The sequence below is a fragment of the Catharus ustulatus genome, chromosome 17 (assembly GCF_009819885.2).
Source record: "Catharus ustulatus isolate bCatUst1 chromosome 17, bCatUst1.pri.v2, whole genome shotgun sequence".
NCBI lineage: Eukaryota > Metazoa > Chordata > Aves > Passeriformes > Turdidae > Catharus > Catharus ustulatus.
Window position 1 is genome coordinate 2,084,526 of NC_046237.1, and position 6,561 is coordinate 2,091,086.

Below are 6,561 nucleotides of genomic sequence, written 5' to 3' on the forward strand. Positions count from 1 at the left end.
CCCAGGCTGCCCTCAGGGAAAGAGCAGCAACAAACAACACAAAAAAACAATCCAAAATTCAGCATTAAACAGCAGGCTGCAGCCAGTTCCTCTCTGCTGCTGGGAAGATCTTTGTTCAGGGAAGCAGTGGAGTGCTGAGGATGATGATGAAGAGGATTCCTCACACACAGAGCACTGGGTTGGGACTCATCCCCCTCCAGATCTGTCCCAGCAGGGCCAAACAGCCAAATAAACATCCCAAATTCCCTCTGCAGGCACAGCAGGGTGTGCTGGTGTCCCTGCTCCTGGGGATCAGCAGCCCTGGCACCACAGAGGGTGTGAGGAGGGATGTGCTCCTGTGGGATTCCATCCTCATGGGGATAAAAACCTCCCAGGGGATCCCCAGCTCCCCCCTAACCCCAGCCCTGTGCCCTGGAGCAGTTTTAACCAAGCTGTGCTTGGGGCAAACACCCTTCCAATCCTGCCTGTGTTTTATCTCAGACCACGCCAGGCTCACAGAGCAATTCCAGACCTTGCAATTTTGTAAAATTTGGGGCTTTGGCAGAGTTTTCTGCAGCCTGAGAGGTAACTTGGGCTAAGGCCTCTGCCACCTGCTCTGGCTGTCCTACAAAACACCCCTGAAAGCCCAAAATACAAAGTGTGGTGCCTGTCTGGAGCCCCCTGGGTGTCCTGCAGTGTCCAGGCAGAGCAGGCTGCACCTCTGGGGTCGGACATTTCAGGTACCACTGCACCAGGGAAGCATTAAATTACATAAAAGACAGATTTCCCAGGGAAATCCACCTTAAATATGTTTTTTTTTATTAGAAATGGATGCCAGCTTCATGGTAATATTCAATTTTAATCTGTAATGGTTCAAGCACATCTCTGGTTCCTTGGTTACCAGTCGTGGCCCTGCACCAAAATGTGCTTTTTGCTGTCCAACCATCACTTATTTCTACTTTTGAAGCATTCACAAATTCACTGAATGTGGATTTCTGAGTGTGCAGGCCAGTGGTGGGGGCAGCTCAGGTGGGATAGAGACTGGGATCTATAAATCCAGTGCCAAAAATCATTAACAAATCTTTTAAAAAAGTAAAAACCCAGAATCAAAACCAAATCCAAATTTCACGCACCAGTATATTCAATATTCCCCTTTAACTGACAAAAGCTGAACAGTGTCACAAGTGTTAAAGAATTTTGTTTGCTTGTTTTTCCAAACTAATAAAACACCAATAGCTCTGGCTAAACTCATCCAGAACATGTTGAGGTTAAATGAACAAAAGGAGAAGCCCCTGGGCTCAGGCAAACAGCAATAATGCCTGGTTGGAGAAGGGGAAATCACATTTTTATATGAAAAGTCCATCTGTAAGCAATTGTGCTAATGCTTTAAAGATGATCAGCTCAGGCTTTTGGAGTCAAACAGGAAAACAACCCAAAACCTTATCAGGAAAGAGATTTTTCAACCTGAAAACAGATTCTGTCAAAATGTCAAAGGCCCAGATTTAGGTTGTGCCAAAAGAGACTTTAACAAGTCCCAGTTTGGAGAGAAATGCTGAGTTCAATTTCCTCTGAACTCAGGTAACAGCTGGGGGAGACCAGAAATCCAAACTCAGCACTGAGGGGGAACCTAAAGGAAACTGAAATTAAATAATAAATAAATTAATAAATAAAATCAATCTCATCCTCAGCCCCTGTGAACACACAGAGTGAACCCAACACCAACACGGGGCAGGTGTTCCACTAAAGGTGAAAAAAACCCAAAACTGAGCCTGGAAATGTTCCCTGCACAACCCAGAGCTGTCAGCTGGGAGCAGGAACCGTCCCAGAGGTGGGAAATGTCCTGGAAAATTGGGAGGTTTCAGGAGGTTTTGGTGAGAGGGAGCTGGAAAGGAACAGAAGGCAAAAAGAATCAGATTTGCTGAAAATGTATTTCAGTGTTAATTATCATTTCACTCAGTTCTGATCTTCCCTTTTCCCAAACTATTTATGCTCAACTTTGACATTAAAATTTCATTGGGTTTGCTCAGATCTACTTTATTTAGCAATGTTTAATTAGACTTTTGAGAGCATACATATATATATTAAAAATTCAGAACTACCCTAAACTGAAATAATATTTCATGACAAAATGTGATTTTTTAATTTATTTTTTTTTTCCTTTAAGTGCAAGCTCTTTCCTGATTTTCCAGAATTATCAGTACGCCAAGAAGCCTGTGGTTTCCTTGGCTTGCACAAACCCAGGCTCTGTCCCACCTGAAATCACAACAAAGTTCTTTGCAATTATTCAACAAGACAAAAAAATCAGTAATTAGGTCACGACTTTCAGAGAGGATTAATGGAAACATTTTACATGTGCAAAATGAGTTTTAAACGCCAGTGTGCTGCACAATTGTTTATCTGGCTGGATTTGCTCTGTCCTGGTGATGTGTCCCACGCTCCATCCCCATCCCCTCACAATTTGTGGATCTCCAGCAGCCCCAAAATGTTTGCCAGCAGCTAAATCCACCCGGGGGCAACACATTCCAGGGAATATCGATGGGGAGAGGAGGGAAAATCGGGGATACCCTTTGAGGATGGATGGGTTTGCTCCTGCTCGTCTCCTGTCCCTGGGGCTCCGGAGATGCCGCAATTCCCGATTTTAGTGCGGGTCACGGCGGGGCTGCTCTGCGGGTCTGGCTGCTTTTGTTATTTGGGATTAATTCGGGAATTCTCAGCGACCGGGTCCCTGGGACGCGGCTCCGCTGCTTGGCCGACACCGCCACCTAATGCTGGGAACGGGCCCGGGGACATCGGGAATGGAGAATAAACATCGGGAATGACGAACAGCATTGGGAATGATGAATGAACATCGGGAATGGAGAATAAACATCGGGAATGGTGAATGAACATCAGGAATGGTGAATAAACATCGGGAATGGTGAATAAACATTGGGAATAATGAATGAACATCGGGAATGGTGAATATCGGGAATGCTGAATAAACATCGGGAATGCTGAATAAACATCGGGAATGGTGAATGAACATCAGGAATGGTGAATAAACATCGGGAATGGTGAATATCGGGAATGCTGAGCATCGGGAATGCTGAATGAGCATCGGGAATGGTGAACAGCATCGGGAATACTGAATATCGGGAATGATGAGCATTGGGAATGCTGAATGAGCATCGCGAATGCTGAAGATCGGGAATGATGAACAGCATCGGGAATGCCGAGCGCCAGGAACGCTGCCCCAGAGTCCTGGCACCGAGAATAGGGTTCCCAAAATCCTGCCCTGGCACCAGGGTTGGTGTTCCCAGAGCCCTTCCTGCAGCATTCCCTGGCACCAGGATTGCTGCTCTCAGAACCCTTTCCCTGGCACCAGGATTGGTGTTCCCAAAGTCCTGCCCTGGCACCAGGAATGATGCTCTCAGAACCCTTTCCCCGGCATCGGGATTGGTGTTCCCAGAGGCACCGGGGTTGGTGTTCCCAAAGTCCTGCCCTGGCACCAGCATTGATGTTCCCAGAGGTACCGGGATTCTGCTCTCAGAGCCCTTCCCCGCCCCTGGACCCCCGGTGCCCCCCAGGATTCTCCGGGCATTCCGCACTCTCGGAGCCTCTCCCCGTCCCCCGGGGCTCAGGGATGTTTCAGAGGTGTTAAAAGAAGCCAGGTGAGCTCCTGGAGGCTGCAGGATGGAGTTCTGCCCGCTGGGAGAAGATACAAACGGAGGGGAAGCAAAGGGGGAAAACTTCTGGAGAGGGAATATTATTCCCCAAATCCAGATTTCCCTGCAGAAAGGGCCGGGGTGGATTGGAGCGCTTTGGTTTCACACACACAGGAGGATAAAAATCTGCTGTGGCTGCCTGAGACAGCCCAGACAGAGCTGGACACAGCGAGGATACCTCACCTTTCCCTCGGATCTCGGGGGAAGGAGAGCTGAAACCAGAACATTTTGTGTTTTGCAATGCCTCCTCCATGGAATTCTGCTCCATCTGCTCCCCTAACTCCTGAGTTTTGCCAAAATTCACACCCGACCAATCCTGCACTCTGCCTCCACCAACAAAGAACTCCAAACCAAATCAGACTTATCACCCACTGACCCTGGTTCCAGATAACAAATATCAAATGGGCATTCTTGCAATTAGCATGTGATTACTCAATCTGCATAATTACACGTGGTAATCATGCTGCAGCATGTTTGGAACTGCCAGATCTCATTTTCCCCAGTAATCCCGGATCATATGAACATCTTCAGTAGGAACTACTACTTTAGATGTTATGAATTAATATTAAGATGAAATTGAATTAAATGTACTGATTTTAATGTCATGAATGCACTCATAACTATTTTTTTCCCTTGAGAACCATCTGCAATTTAGAGACTTGCTAATCCTAATTAAATGCACTTTTCTCAAGTGTGTGCAAATGAACAGAGAAATCTGCTCGAGAAAGCACTTGCATATTTTCCTCTTTCACAAGGGGGGAGAAGAAATGTTTGGTGGTTTAATATTAGCTCTTCCTCCTAAGTGAGAACCAGTTGCTTCCTTGCAATTTCAGGACTGAGCAGTCAGAGATGGATCTCAAGGGGTGATTTGCTAAAAGCAGAGGAAGAGCTCAGAAAAGTGCTGGTGATGCTGCTCTGAACATTCCCACCAGCTCCCTGTTCCCTCCATAGTTTTGGACAGTGCCTGAAATCCCAATATTCAGTTTGGAGTGAGCAAACAGAGCCTGGCACTCAGCACCTGGCACTCAGAGTATTCTGTGCTGGTTCTCACCTTCAGCACCTCCCTCAGCCAGCACTGGGAGCTGAGCTTGGAGCTTTTATCAGGCAGAGCTCACAGAGGGCACAGAGGCATCCACACCTCAGCCCCTGGAATGGCCAGATATAAAATTAATAATATGTAATTTATAAAAATATATATGTAATATATGAAAGGTCTGTGTGGCTGATCTGACACCAGCCTGAGGGATCCTCAGCCAGGGCCCAGGGATGGCTGCAGAGCTCACACCCACCCTGTGTCACCTCCAGCCAGGGCCACCCAGCACCCCAGAGCTCAGCCCTGTGCCACAGTGACACTGCCAGCCCCCATCTGTGCCCCCAGTGACACTGCCAGCCTCCAGTGACACTGCTAGCCCTCAGGGACATTGCCAGCCCCATACTGCCAGCCCCATGTGTACCCCAGTGACACTGCCAGCCCCTTTAGTGCCCCCAGTGACACTGTCAGTCCTACACTGCCAGCCCCAGTGACACTGCCCAGCCCCCAGTGACACTGCCAGCCCCAAAGGCACAGGCAGGGCTCACCATTCCATTTCCACATTGTTTTAGCCACCAATGCTTTTATTAAATTCTTAATAATAATTATTACTAAATTATTAAATCAAGAACCTGGTCCAGGCTGCCCCTACAAACCAGCCCAGCCTGGACCCCCCAGAGGCTGTGCCTTCATTAGTGTCCCATCATTAATTAATGCCCCAAAGTGGGGCTGGTGCACTCTGGGGCTCGCACCAGGTGAATTCCCTTTCCCCAAGGATGAGGGGCCTTGGACCAGGCTCCCCAGACACCTTCCAAGCTGACAATTTCAGTTTTGAGATGTGGTCAGAGGTGCTGGTGAGGTCTGGCACCACAGCAGAGTTCCAGGAACACAACAGACCTAGCCAATTTTGCAGAACATACTTGGTTTTAAAAACTTATTAATAATTTAATAGAAATTATTAAGTCTCACCAAAAAATTACAGTTATGCTCCTCTCAATGTTATTATCACAAAAATGCATTTAATAACTCAGTTTCCTTTCTTGAAGGCAAGAGCAGAAAGCAAAAGTTTCTTCCTTATTTCAAGACAGATTTTGTGGGGAGTGACTCAGTATTTTCATGTAACTGAACATGAATTTGGATTTGGTTATTGGCAGCTTCTCCCTCTCCCCCAGCAATGTGAGGATGGTGAAAGGTCAAGTGAACATGAAATTCCAGGCAACTCCTTTTAAGCCTTAAAAGCAAGACACAGAAACCAGTTTTGCAAAACACCAAGTCTATATTTACATCCACATGTAATAATATACTCAACTAAAGTGAAATACATCATAAATTAAATGAGTAATGTGTGCCTGCTGCTTGCCGACTTCCGGTTCCAACAATTAAAATAGAACAAAAATGGAATGAAATAAATACATTTAAAAAAAAAAAAAGGAAGAAAAAAATCAACAATTTGTACCTCTATATATGCACTGTTATTTCCAAAGGAACATACAAAACCAGTAGTATCCCAATAGTTAATACTGATGGGCAAAGTGTGGTGGTGCTGCCATGGAATGGAGTCTTCAGGTCCATTTTTCCATTCCAACCCCAAAAAAAGCCTTGAGGGAAACTGTACCAGCATGAAGGGAGATTAAAAACAAACAAGCCTTAGGTCTGTTTGCTGCAACACGTTTAAAAAGCAGCCCTGCCCCATGTGGCACAGGCAGAGCAGCTCCAGCCATGCACCCTCCAGGACAGGGAGAGATCACACACAAAAATAGATTAACCCTTTTCCAAGTGAATTCCTCTTCAAAAAATAGGCTATAAAAGTGCAAAACTAGGAAAACAAAAATCTAGATTATGTACATA

The 6,561-nt window shown here is 46.2% G+C and overlaps 1 protein-coding gene across 1 annotated transcript in view; it reads left to right on the forward strand.

Moving 5' to 3' along the window:
• TSHZ2 (teashirt zinc finger homeobox 2) overlaps positions 1-6,561 on the forward strand; it is a 250,247-nt gene that overhangs the window by 216,059 nt on the left and 27,627 nt on the right. The window lies entirely within an intron of this gene.